We start from the raw sequence: 14,179 nt of genomic DNA, 5'->3' as shown, positions 1-14,179 counted from the left end.
GCTATGCCTCAAAAGAGACGGGAAACTGATGATGTGATTCAGGCTTAACCTTTAAGTAATATCCATCAACCTTACCGTCGTCTGAAATTAATGCAAAGCAGGGCGCGCGTGGTGGAGATTGGAAAACACGATTAATAGGTGAGAAAAGGAGAAGGGTACCATCACAGCATCAGAAATCATATTGTGTCTCTCTGCGGGACTCTGTGTGCCTGGCTATTTTAATATCCTCTTTGAGGGAAGGCTCAGACCCGGACTTTTTCGTTAACACACACACTGTACTGTACACAGACACGAAATTTCACACCATTCAATCACCAAAAGTGTTCGGGTCACTGATGAGTCCTTTAATGAGGTGAGCAGAATTTAGAAGGCCATTTTAATGATTGAATAATTTCCTGAACCTATGATAACGCCATTTCAGAATTTCATGGCTGCACATCGCCATGGGTTTTAATTAGAATTAACACCCTCTCTTTCCGTAGAACTCTCATATAAAACGTATGAAAGGGTAAACGTTATTGTTAGGCTGCGAAATAAGTGCTCACCAGCACGGCTGAAATGTCTTTCTCTTGTTGGGGTAATGGAGATACTTATTCGCCATGACCATGCTGTAAAAAGTAATTAATTATTGGAGAAACGTGGAAATAGAGTTTTTCGCGCAGCATATTTCCTTTCATCCTCGAAAATAAAAGAGTGCGAGCGTTTACAGCCGAATACAAAAAACCATATATTATCTAGAAATTGACCCAAATGCAGATACTGAATTTGGGTTCATTTCTGCTGGGTACTGCTTTCACAAAATAGGTGTATTCTTAAATAAATCGGAAGTAAACCTTAGAAGAGTAATATACAAAGCTACTAAGGATAATAGAGCAAAAAGTGAGCGATTCAATTAAGGATAAACAGTACTGCGAATTTCAATACGTATTCATGTGAAATTAAAAATTTTATTTCGGCCTTTGCTCCAAATGAAGGAAACAACTTTTTTATTGTTTTTAATTGTTTTTTTTTCAGAAAAATTTCGTCATCATTCTTTTTTATCCTTTTAACCATTCCGTTGTATCTATTTTTATTAATTTTCCTGCCCTAATGTTCCGCGAAATAAAAGATAAGTGTTCCTTAAGTGACATAAATGGAATGAAAAGAGTAAGGAAAGAAGAGTTCCAGTTTAATTAAAGTTACCCAAGCCAGTAGCAAGTTGTCACTTAATGAAAATCACTTGTCGTTCACAATACTAACTGGCTGTGCTCACAGCCGAGAATTTTCTTTAAGGTATTACACATTTTCCCTTAGCTCTCTTCTTAGCCTTCTTCAAAAGTAGGGTTAGTAATTACTACACGCACTATTTTCTAGCTTAAATATTTTTCAAATGAGATGGGATCGTCAAATGAGTGTCCATTATAATACATTCTTCTCATCCGTTGCAAGCGATATAACCATAAAAAATTATATTCCCTCCAGATGCGCGATACATTAGAACGGTATAATTAATGATATGCTGTTAAAACCAATTTAAATATTTAAAATTATTAGTTTAAAATTCGTGCCGATGAATCAGGTCATGCAATTTCATCTACGGAATATGATTTCATCTTTAATACTGAGAAACGTATAGCTTTACTCTGGGAGAAAAAAAGTTTTTTGAAGACTTGCTTCCATTATTACCACTCATATTTGACCACGAAGCGGTCACTCGAGAACCGGGACACTAATTTTGCATGAATGGGGGCGAAGTGAGTGGAACGCAAAAGAGAGTGAAAGCCAAGCACGGCGTCGCAGAAAAAAAAGAAGACGAACAAGCGAAACTGGACTTTGATGAAAAAAACTTTTTCAAACATCTCTTTGCATGCTGCTGCTTGCCGGTGGAAAAATTCTCAGGGCACACTGAAGGGACTGCGATAAGTGAGGGCAAAAGTGACTGAGTAACTAGTTCAAAAGAACCGGAGCCCTGGGAATAGAGGCGGGTATGGAGAAATGAAAGGAAGAAGCAAAGTGGTGCAAAGAGTGTACGGAATATTCAACCCTGATTTCGGAGGTAAAATATACGGTGCCCCGTAAAGTTATTAGCAATTCAAAATAAAATATAACTGTTCTGAATTAAAATGGAATTGAATGCGCAATGGAATATAAATTATAAACTTTAAGGCCTGAAAAATTGGTTAAAGTTCTTATTACCCATCTCTTAAAATATACTTGGCTCGATTTTACTAGGGAAAAATTATTTTAAATCGGTCATCATGATTCTTAAAACAAACTTTATATTAATATGCTTCCATTTTAAGCGACGTATATTGTGAGAAAGACAAAGTTTAAACTTTAAAATTTTAGCCAGTAATTTATATTTAAATCGTTCATAAAATTTAAATCATTAAAAAAATATTATTAATTTATATTTAAGTTTTAAAACATCACCATTTGCCACTTACATCGGGGGGGCCTACAATGGTTAACAATGGACGACTACAAGAAACTATGCGCTTAGGGGTGACCTACCCAGATGGTACTCAAACCGGGCAACCTTGTGGCAGGCGAGAACCGTACCATGTCACTACCGAAGCCGGCTAGAGCGTATAAAAACACACGGTAAACGTCCGAAATTCCGACGTTTAGGTCAATGAAAGTTGTATATATAGTAAATAATAGACGAATCAATGTAAAAATATAGTCTCTTCTTGCCAGATGTTACACTTAAATTTTTTTCTTCTTATCTTGACCTTGTTCAATTCATGGTAAAATAGTTCTCGGAGTATAGGTCAAATGTGTGTGATGCAAAACATTTTAGCCAGCGTTTCAGTTTATTTAAAACTGTCATCAGGGCTATGAAAGAAAACATGAGAACAATATAAAATAAAATACAATATTTATACATAAATAAATGTTACGATAGAGTTTTTTTTATAATAATATAATAAAAAATATGTATAAGAACAGAATACGCAACTTTAATAAAAAAACACTTAAAAATAAGTTTATTACCAACTTTAAGATTTTAAAAAGCTTCCTTTCGAGGAAATTACGATTCAATTATGTCAACCATTTTTGTTTATTCTGTTCTTATATATGTATATTTTTTAAAATTATATTATTGTAAAAAACTCTATCGTAACATTTATGAAAAATATTTTATATCAATGTTTTTTATATTTTTCTCATGCTTTATTTCATAGGCCTGATGATAGTTTAAAATAAACTGAAACGTTGGCTGTAACTTATTTGCATCATATACATTTGACCTATACTCCGAGAACTGTTTCACCATGTTACACTTAAAATAAAAAAGTTTATTACTAACTTTAAGATTTGGAAAAGCTTCCTTTTGAGGATGAATGAAGGTGGATGAGTGGAGTAAGTGGATGTGTGTATAGCTATTCTGGAGGAAGAAGAAGAGAGCTCTTGGCTGGAGGACGGGTCCGGAGAAATAGGAGGCGAGGGGCGTTGAGGGGAAAGAGGGTAACGGCCGAAGGAGGGCTTGCCGCCGACGTCTTACCCAACGAGTGCTTTCGGGAACGTCTCCCTTTGGACGGAGGGATTCATCCTGGGTGTGCATACACGCATTGTACGGGGTCCCTCCCACACGACGCGCAGCAAAGGAAAGAAAAAGTGAATGATGCATGGCGAAGTGAAGGAGACGAATCCAAAGACACGCGCTGACACACCGAAGCTTTCACTGCTCAAGTCAAATTATGGCGATTGCTCGAGCCAACGGCCGATTATAGGTGTAGCGGCGAAGAGGCTTGCATTTTAATTATAAATTGAACCTTGTTTTGGAAACGCTTTATGATATATATTATTTGTAAGAAATAGTGGCCCGTACACAAATAAGGATACGGAACATGTTGTAGTGTTGTACTAATTATAATTTTCTGATTATCTCGTGTCAGCCAATTAATGAGCAATAATGCTTCCAGTAATCAACGCTAAATCTATCAGAGAGTGATCACAATCACACAAGGTGTAGTGAAAAAACATGACATGGTATTAGAATACTAACTACAGTTTTGAAGTTAGCATGTCCATTTAAGCATAAACAGCTAAAAAGTTGAAATCAACCGAAAATATGTTAAAAATTGTTCCCGTGTTATGGTTACATATTTTTAGGCGAATAAATACAAAACTTTGGGCATTTGATTTTTATCGGCAATTGATTAAGATAGTGTGGTGCTTTTCCATGACAGTCTTTTCTTTTAAAATAAAAACTCTATTTGCAAAACGTTTGGTTTTTGCTGAAATTGGGAAACGTATGAAAAATGTCCTGTTTACATTGAAACACTTACATCCATTTAAACTGCAACAATCTTTTAAACTAAATTAAAAAATTGATTGGAGTATTTCGAAAAGAATGAAATATTGCCAATCATCTTTAAAAATAGTGCATCGACAACATTATCTAGAGATAGTACACTTGTTTCTCCTTGTAAACATGAAGAAACTGCATTTTATTGCTATGGACTAGAAAGAAAAAAAAACGCCAAGTAATGCTTTAGCTGCTGAAGCTGCATGCAATGAGCCCTACACACTAACCGTATCTGCCTAAAAAAGGACGTCCTCAGATATAAAAGGTGTAACTTAGATTTAATAAATTATTTTTGTGTGAGAGAGAGGTGAAATAATTTTCCTCAATTTTTGCTGCGAACTTTGTTAGCGTTAACTATATACGTGGATGAATGGCTAACGCCAAAAGATAACAGTGTAAATAAATTTAATTTTTAAAATACCGATCGCTATTCCATAGCGAACTAAAAATATCGGTGGCATCTGACATTCCTTCCTTATAAAAACCTATTTAGCCTTACGAGAAAGAAATCAGTATATTCTACTCACGACAAGATAACATTTTTTTAATATTCACCAAGCTCAGCTTGTTTACTATATGCATACGGTGTAAGATGACTACATAGGTATGTAAGCAACCAACTGATGCCGAATATTTTGTAATGCCTCGTTGGAAAATATGGTTATAACTCAGGCTGAATTTGTAATAAAACTTTATCGTTTAGCTAGCTAGAACGCCGTAATTGTAACAAAACAATTCAAGGTTGTACCTGAGTGGACTGCCACGATTGAATAATGTCATGGAGGTTTTTAAGATGTAAGAAAGCTGCGAAATAGTAGCTACTGTAATTTTCTATTATTAAAAAAATATAGAATTAATGTAATATCATGGCTCAAACGCAATGCCATCTCCGATAGAAGAACCATTATTGGCGTCTGCGCCTCACAGGATGTAGACTGACTTAAAGAGCGTTAAGAAAGCTAAAAAAAAAACAACAAGACTTTGATGAAGTATTTCAGCATATGTAGAGTGTAATTTGAATATTTCGCTACTTCGGGGAAACAATCTTCCGACATTTTATTTATTTATTCTCAAACCACCGAATACAGCTCTTATTGGCCGTTTTACATCGGGGTATTCAACAACTTTAACAAGTAAACGTACACGAACAATCATGCTCTGGACAGGGGAAACCTACCCAGGCGGGACTCGAAACCCGCGACCTCTTGTTTTGCAGGCGAGGACATTACCCCTCCGCCACCGAGGCCGGCAACGCCTTAAACGCCGACGCCGGCAACGCAACGATATTACTCGCAGTACTCATACTCGCGCTTTCAGGGATTCAAGCGAGGAGTTAATTTTATGAACGTCTCCATGGTAATAAGCGGCGGTCTGCGGCCGAGTTGAAGACGAAAGCAAAACATTACGTAAGCTTCTTGCACACAACGAAGATACGCTCTTGAATATTTTCCGTCAATCTCCCTCCACACCTGTCTTGATCCCATCCGATTTTTTTCTTAAAAAAAAATAGCCTCCGCGAGAGGAAACGTTCCTCCTTTTGTCAATTCAGGCTTCAAATGCGACCGGAGAATGAATGGAGAGCTTCCGCGACTCTTTGACCTTCCCTCCCACACCATATCTGCGAGTTCATTCTCCTCGCGGTCCTTTCGCTGCCGGCGCCAAGCCCCCATTGTTCCCAGCATCCTCTCTGCTCTTCCCTCCCAGCACTTCAAGTCTCCCTCAAGCCCCGACCTACCCCCTGACTCAACGCCCCTTATAATGCCCCGCCTCGAAAAGCCTTTGAACCGTTCACTCAAGGTCTCATCAGACCATTTGGCAATAATAATATATAATTTATGGCTAAAGGTTTTTGTTACGCAATGGGATGATTTTTAATTTCACCACCATACTGTATTAAATATTGATTGTTCTATGAGGGTCTCATCCGACGCCACATTAAAAATAATATCTATTCTATAGTCCAAGCTTTTGGTAATTCAATGCGATCATCTATAATTTCTCGCCCCTGTATTACTAATCTGTACTTTAAATAATGAAGACATATAACTAAGAACAAGTCGGGAGCATATTAAAATAGTTCATTTATTTAAGTATTTATACTTTTAATGAATGTTTTCATAAAAGTTATGAAACTAGAGAAAAACAAAAGGTGCATCTTTCAGAACAACTTCCTCCCTCTAGATTCGCAGGACAGGGGAGGGAAAATTGCTTTGAATTCTAACAATTTAGACTTGGGAAATATGCGAGTCCTCTGGTGACAGTGGAATTCTTCGAGACTTATCGCCCGTTGTCACCGATCATCTCATCCCCAGTTTCACTTGTGACTAACTCTTGTGACGCAATCTGGAGATTCATTCCAGAAGGTTTTATTCTCCAATGGAAATTTAGATTGACAACCATTGACGTGATCAATACATTTTTATGGGGTGCACCGACAAATTTAAAGAGATTTTTACTAACATCCAAATCTTATAGCATTTTATTAGTGGTAAATAACGATTGAATTATATTTTTCTATTATTTACCTGTTTCTTAGTGTTTATTATTTATTTATTGCATGCCTTCACTCATAAATTGACTTTATTTCCTTCATTTACATAATTCATAGCATAAAATAATCATTGGTCACAATCAAATAAAATTAGGCGCCCCAGAAGAGCACTCATTTGGCAGGTTTTTCATCCGATACATTTGGCAGCGCACAGAAAAGAATATCTACGCATCGCGGCAAGTTTATGCACAGAAAAGTGCTCATTATTAAAACAATATCACAATCAGTGCTCATACACAACAAAACAGATAAAATGACAAAAACATATTCTGGATTCATAAATTGATTTGCTATTCAATCCCAAGCAAAAAGTTTTAAAAACACTTTCAATGTTCCACTGAAAAAACAGCGAGGCTCTTAATTTGCCGAGAAACCTGGATCCATGCCCAATTTTTGTTATTTCCTTCAAGAGTCTTAGAGGTCAAAAATGGCATACGACCTGTGGGACAGTCTGTAGGTTAGTATGAGTCTTCAAAGACTTCAGCATTAGGTTTTGGCACGATATTGCATAGTTCACCGCATAACTACTCTTTTTCCTGCAGTGCATCTAAAATAACGTCTCATTCCCTAGCAATGAGAATTTCTTCTTTATATTTTTTTATGCATTTCTATGATAACGTATTTAAAATGTATGTACACTTTAAATACGTTATCATAGAATACGCACAATACATAGAACATACACAAAATATTTTAGAATTCATGCGATATGATTTAATATATTTGGCTTCTAACAGTATTCCTGAAGTTCCTGGGCTAACATTTTACGATGTAAGAAACAATGAGACTCATTTTTAATAGTCTCGAAAAAACAAATATCAATGATGAATTATCTCCGTCTTTCATTGTATATTTTTCACTTTACTACGTTCTTCTTTTGTCATCCCATTTTTGATAATTTGCGTTCATTATCCACCTGCTTAATCAACTAGATCTGATGTAATTGAGAGCAGAAACGGACTTGGCTTAGCTTAAGTCTTACAGTTCATTTTTTGAATAGAATATAAATGGGAAGGTACTATACGTTCGTCGTCTATTTCTGTTTCTTTCGATTTTTGTATCCCATGTACTTCCTCATGAAAACTAACTTTTAACAATTTCCTTCTATTTGGGCTTAAGGAATTAGTAGCGATTAACAAACTCACTTTAGCCAACGTTTTACTTTCCAATTTTTGATTATGCAATTGACTATGAATTTTTATTTGAAGTTACCTAGAGCTCGACGACATTATTAGCAATTCATAATGTGGCATCGTGCAAAAAACGCGTGGTTTTCGTTGTTTTATTTCATATTAATGCAAACAGAGAAGAATATTCGTCCAAATTGAACCACATCAGGAATTTCCACCGCATTTAGCCTCAAACAGTATATGGTTTCTCATCTAATTTAATATCTAATAATATAAGTAAGTAATGATGATGTCTATTTTCAAAACTCGCAAAACTAAAAATCTGGGGAGAAAATCTTTGACGGCACGGACGACTTAAATAAAGACAGACCATGCATACGCGTAAATAAACGAATGATTAATTCTCTTTTCTTTCACTCATTTGGTATCCACCCCGAACCTACCCTCAACTACATGCTCACTTTAGCCAACGTTTTACTTTCCGATTTTTGATTATGCAATTGACTATGAATTTTTATTCACAGTCAATTGCATATATTTGCACTATTCATAGTCATAATTACCTTCCTTATAGCTTCCATCATGCAAAGTCATTTTCCTCCTGTACCACAAAATCAAGTGTTTTATGTAACCCATTACCACATACCTACCCAGTGTATTGCTACCTGCCCTATTTTTACACCCCCAGATTTGCACAACGACCCCACTTTTTCAAAATCTAAATGTACGATCTACTATGTACTCATCTATGTTCATTCTTAATACTTCGCATTATTGTTAAGAAATACTTTCAAACCTCCAGATCATAAAACTCACAGCGCATGAAATATTATTAGACACTGTTACTAAAATATGCAAAAAATATAAAAAATGGGAGAGATTACCTTTGAACGAGGATTTCCAGAAAAATAAATCAATTAATGAATCACGTATGCACGAATAAATTAATCCTTACTGCTCTGTAAAGCTTATCGTCCCTCGCACTTTAGCATCCGAAAAGTTTCCTGAATGGTCTGTCCTTCAGCTGATCCCTCTTTGCTCAATATCTGATCCAACGTATCTTTTTCTTTAATTGTATTATTTTTCATTGATTTAGTCATTTAAGACTATTATACTTATTCATTTCCTCATTTTTCAACTCCATTTGCTGCTTCTTTTGCTTGAACGTTCTTATTTCACTTGTGATACAGCCAATCAGTGATAATTAGTTATTTAATGTGGATATTATTAAGAATTTTTATATTAGACGTTTTCATTCGTTGTATGCTAAAGATAACTTTTTTAATTAGTCTCTACTCATATTATCGACAAGGTGACGAAACGTGTGTGAGGAGTGTAATGTGAGGGAAGAACTTGACAAGGGCTTAAAGTGAGAATAGGATGAACTCCAACTGAAGTAAACTTTCGCATGAACGAATAAACAGTAAACCGATTCAACAGTGCTCAGAAAGTGCTACATTTCCCACGAATAAAGAAAACGGTTACATTAACTGCTTCGAAAAACGATGCATAGCCTCCAATTAAGGGTGGTAAAAATCTGTCATGAAGTAGGCATTGATACAAGCAATTGATAGAATAATTGAACATAATCGTCAAGCAATAGTTTTTGTATGTAGAGTTATCGTGTATCTCAAGTCAAGCAGGGAAATATCCGCAAAATTGATGTAAATAGAGCATTTATAAACATATCCTCGATTATTCTAACTGAAATGGCAATACAATTTAAAACTGAATCTCCTGAAGCCACTTAACAGAAGAACTTATACTTCCGAAAGCGTTTTTTTGGTTGGCAAGGCAGCACCTGCCTGAGGAATTGGTTTGAGTTTCGACAATCCTACGACGTCGTATGACAGGTTAAGACGTATTCTCTTCCCCGATGATGGGTTTACTCGCCTACCAAAAAACCGGTTTCAGAGATATTATTGCCTATTTTAATAGCCTTAAGGAGATTCACTCCTAAATTTCATCTCAGCTGATAAGCAGCTTGACCCAATTTTGTTTAAAACAGAAAAATTCATGTCTGATCCGAAGAAATTCAGTGACACCTAAGGTATGTTTTCCCTGGAAGACACTGATGGGCGAAGAATAACCCATAATTACCAAAATATAGAATTAGACGCAGAGCCTAGAGACAAATTGGATGGACGAAGTAATGTGCTGCATCCAAGCACATTAAGGATTGCTATAAAGTCTCAACCACCGCCGAGATTGTAGCTTGGTTCCACGGAATATTAAACAGGCACCGAAAACATCACATTAATGTTGTCGTTGTCTATTTCATACTCAGCGGAGTAGATAAATACATATCCCCGGCTTCTTCACCCCGAGTAACAAATTACACTGCCAATTACACTACCTGCATGCCAACCGGGATCTCTGGCAATCATGAAAGACAGCTTTAATATATTTAAGCTTACACAAAATGTTAGAAATGGAAATTACGTCCCGGGTTTCAAATTTTTGCGTAATCTTCAGGTCATCATCAAAATGGTTTAATTTGAAGTTTCAAGGTGTTCGCTTTCGTTTCTACGAGGCTTATTTTTCCAGACACTACTGTACATTTGGAATACAGGCACGAATTATAATGTACCATCCAATTTTCAATCAAATCACGCAGTTTCTAATTAAGGAATGCAATACACACTGCTATGCGCCGGTAAGAAAGGAATCGATTAAAAAAAAACAAATACGATTCGCGTAGATCGCTCGGCATATCGGAATAACCGGAAATGAGGGAGCAGATGCAGCGGCCAAAGACGAACTCCGGTCTTCGAACTACTTAATGCTTCTAGCACAAGTGGAAGATCTTGGGTGTGTCATCAGAAAAATCACTCGGAATAATTGGAGGCATTAATGGCTAACGATTTAAGACAGCAAACTTCGCGAAATCAAGACTGTAAAATCTGCGTGGCGGACTTCAGTGAGGAATGTCCACCGGGAGAAAATGTTTATAGCACGGTTGAGGATAAGTCACTGATGCCTAACTCATGAGCTCCTATTCGCGGGAGAGAAAATTCGGACCTTATGTGTTGATTGCGATTGCCCACTAAAAGTGCGACATCTCTGGATCCACTGTGAAATCTATTGGGGATCACGAGTGAGTCACAACCTCGAGGATACCTAGACAACCCCGAAAATGTGACTCAACACGTCATATTTTTAAGTTCAACTGATCTCTGTGATAAAAAATGAGTGCAATTGTTATTATTTTTTACAGTATTTTAAGACCAGACTTGGTTTTTTGATTAGCATTATTTTTTTCTTTTCTTTTACGATCATTAAATAGTGCAAATTAGCCTGATTCTCCAGCGCACCATAAACATAATTACTACTACTACTAATACTACCAAACCTACCAAGAGATATCGAGCCAACCCCAATCATTGTTAGTAATTAGTGTAATCATCAGGATACTTCGCTTTCGCCTTTCTCCACGCCGAAGAAGGGCTTTCCAGAACGACGGAAGTTCCAACCAAATAAACCCGCATATTACATGGAGACTGAGTCGTTAATGAATTGAGGCACGCGCGAACACAAAGGTGGGAGAGGAAGAAAGCGACTCCACCAACACATACCAGCGGCGTTTCTCATATCCTGAACCCTTTCCCACACACGCTCATCCGAGCCTCATCTCGCTCGGACCATCGCAAAAGTCGGGCGGTGGGACAAAGGAGGGGTGAGGCATCAGACAATTACAAGGGTCTCCACACCACACACACACCCCTTTCACCCACCCCTTTACAGAGACACAGCACACCCCCCTCAACGCACGAAACTCTTTGCTGAAGAGTTCTCTGGTTTTGAGAGCATTCGAGAAGGGAGGAAGCGTGTGCGTTGGTGTGGGAAACGGAATGGAAAAGATTAAAAACAAAAGAAGTGGGAAAAATGTCGTTGGGCGAGAAAGTGGGAATCGACGCACCACCAGATAACGCCCTCGGAAGGAGAAAAAATGAAACAAAATGGGGGACACCGTGAGGGAGTGTAAAAAAAGAGGCAGAAGGACGGATTATAAGGGAACGGAAAAGGGAACTCGGAGAGGGAGGCTTTTGTCGGCTGGAGAGAGAGAGTTCTAGGAGATAAAAAGGGTGGGGGAGGAAGGTTGGAAAAAATGAAAACTAAGGCTGGTGGAAAACCCCCGGAGTATGGAGCTGATAGGGGTTTGAAACAGTGGAAAAACTCATGGGAGAGGGATGGGTGGAATTGAGGACGTAGGCTGAGGATCCACAAGGTAGTGGTGGAAGGATAGAGGGACTTTAACTGCGTGGAGGACAAAAAATGAGGTTTTATTCTAATGTATGGAGATGCGGGTGGTAGGGAACGGTGCAGACAGCTAGCAAATGTCCCGACCTTAAATAATTGATCAAGTTTTGGCGATCGTGCTTCCAAATGACAAATGTATCGTCTAAGTAACGTAGCCATAATTCCGCTTTATGTTCGGAAATTTCAAAAGATTTCATTTAAGCCCCTGCATGAATAAATAGTAAGAAATACTGGCGAACCGATTGATGCCACTTCCATCTTCTCTAATAAAAAGGACTTCGATTTTAAGAACGTCGTATCAAGGCATGATTAAAGCAACTTGGATATCGCGGTGGGGTGTTAACTGGGTGAAGGACAAAAAATTCGGTTTTCGCGTAATGTATATGGATGCGGGTGGCGGGGAACTGTGCGGACGGCTAGTAAATCTCCTGACATTAAATAATTGATCAAGGAATTGGTCAAGTTTTTGGCGCTCATGTAGTCAAATGACAAATGATTCGCCTAAGCATCGCAGCCGTAACTCCGGTCTAAATAAATCAATTTCAATAGCTTTTGTTTAAAATAAGACCATGAATAAATTGGTCATAGAAGGGGATACTGCTACTCCATCAGTCTGCTCTCTGACGTTGTTCCTCTTTCGAATTATGTCGTCGTTATGCATAATTCAGCTAACTTGGCTATGGTGGTCGGACGTTAACTGCGTGGAGAACAAAAAAACTAGGCACTATAATGTATAGGGATACGGGTGGCAAGGAACGGTGCGCAGCACTAGCAAATGTCTCCCTTCCTTGAATTTGAAAACTCAATTTTCAAACCCAACGCTCTAGTTTTCACTCATCTTAGTCTGAAATTATTCGTATTATAAAGAAATTATGATAGATTTAGATGTATGAACTGTTTTTATTAGCATGATAAACTCTGTAATGATAAATGGAAGATAATTTTTCATTAGTTTTTCTGTGATAGGCCACTTAGAGGATATAAGAAAAGGATTTGAAAAATTGCGAACAGGAAATAAAATGTATTTTGCAATAATTTATGAGTCTCAAATGTCAGTGAGACGTGGTCCTTAGGGCGTACCCTCCTAAAACACTCTCCGGTTATACTTGAGCTGAATCTAACACCCTATATTTTTTCTTTGGTAATATTGGACCAAAATTGGAGTAGAGAGCACGTTATAACAACAGTTCTCTTAGCCGAAGAGAAGTATTTGGAGCACTTTTCAAATTAATTTTCCATGTAAGAATACACAATTTTGACGTAACAGCATCAAAGGATGACAGTGGCATTCTATCGGCCAATTAATGAAGTTTTTTCTCTCGTAGCAAATATCGCAGTGGTGATAAACAGAAACATCACTCATCTCCCCAAGGCTGGATCAATAGCAGAGAGCAATTTAGCGCTCTTCACACCCTAGCGACCTTTCGTAGAAACCAATATGCGTGTGTGGACAACGGAAAATATTAATATGGCCCTCAAGTTTGCAGAAAAACTTACAGGCCGAAAACATTCACCGTGGTGCATTTACACATACATCAGAAAATAGCGAACGCCAGGCAATCAAAGATTATATCCAAGAAACAAAATGACTTAAGACCGAAGTGCATGCAAATACTTTTTAAGATTAAATTTTTCACATTTCATGGCTTAATGTTATTACCTGAAGATTGTGGTTGCAGATAAGTAAGACAACTGAGTAAATAACGTTGCGTCCTTGTTTTATGTTATGATATCAAAATGCTCTTTTAAAATTATTACATATTAATAATGTCGAACAACTGTGAAATATTATGATAAAAGATACCGAAATTAGTTTCAATGATCTGCTAAAAAAGAAGTGAAGGTAGAAATGATGAAATTTTTCTCCAATTGAAAGAGAAATGACTATTAAAAAGTATAAATATTTGTACCATTTGTACCCACTAAATCTCTAAGTAGTTGAAG

The 14,179-nt window shown here is 37.2% G+C and overlaps 1 protein-coding gene across 1 annotated transcript in view; it reads right to left on the bottom strand.

Annotated features, from left to right (window-relative positions):
• LOC124165295 (lachesin-like) overlaps positions 1-14,179 on the bottom strand; it is a 1,070,179-nt gene that overhangs the window by 178,278 nt on the left and 877,722 nt on the right. The window lies entirely within an intron of this gene.

Source organism: Ischnura elegans, chromosome 9, assembly GCF_921293095.1.
Source record: "Ischnura elegans chromosome 9, ioIscEleg1.1, whole genome shotgun sequence".
NCBI lineage: Eukaryota > Metazoa > Arthropoda > Insecta > Odonata > Coenagrionidae > Ischnura > Ischnura elegans.
Note: the sequence above shows the minus strand (reverse complement) of the source record. Positions and strands in the feature narration are given on the sequence as shown.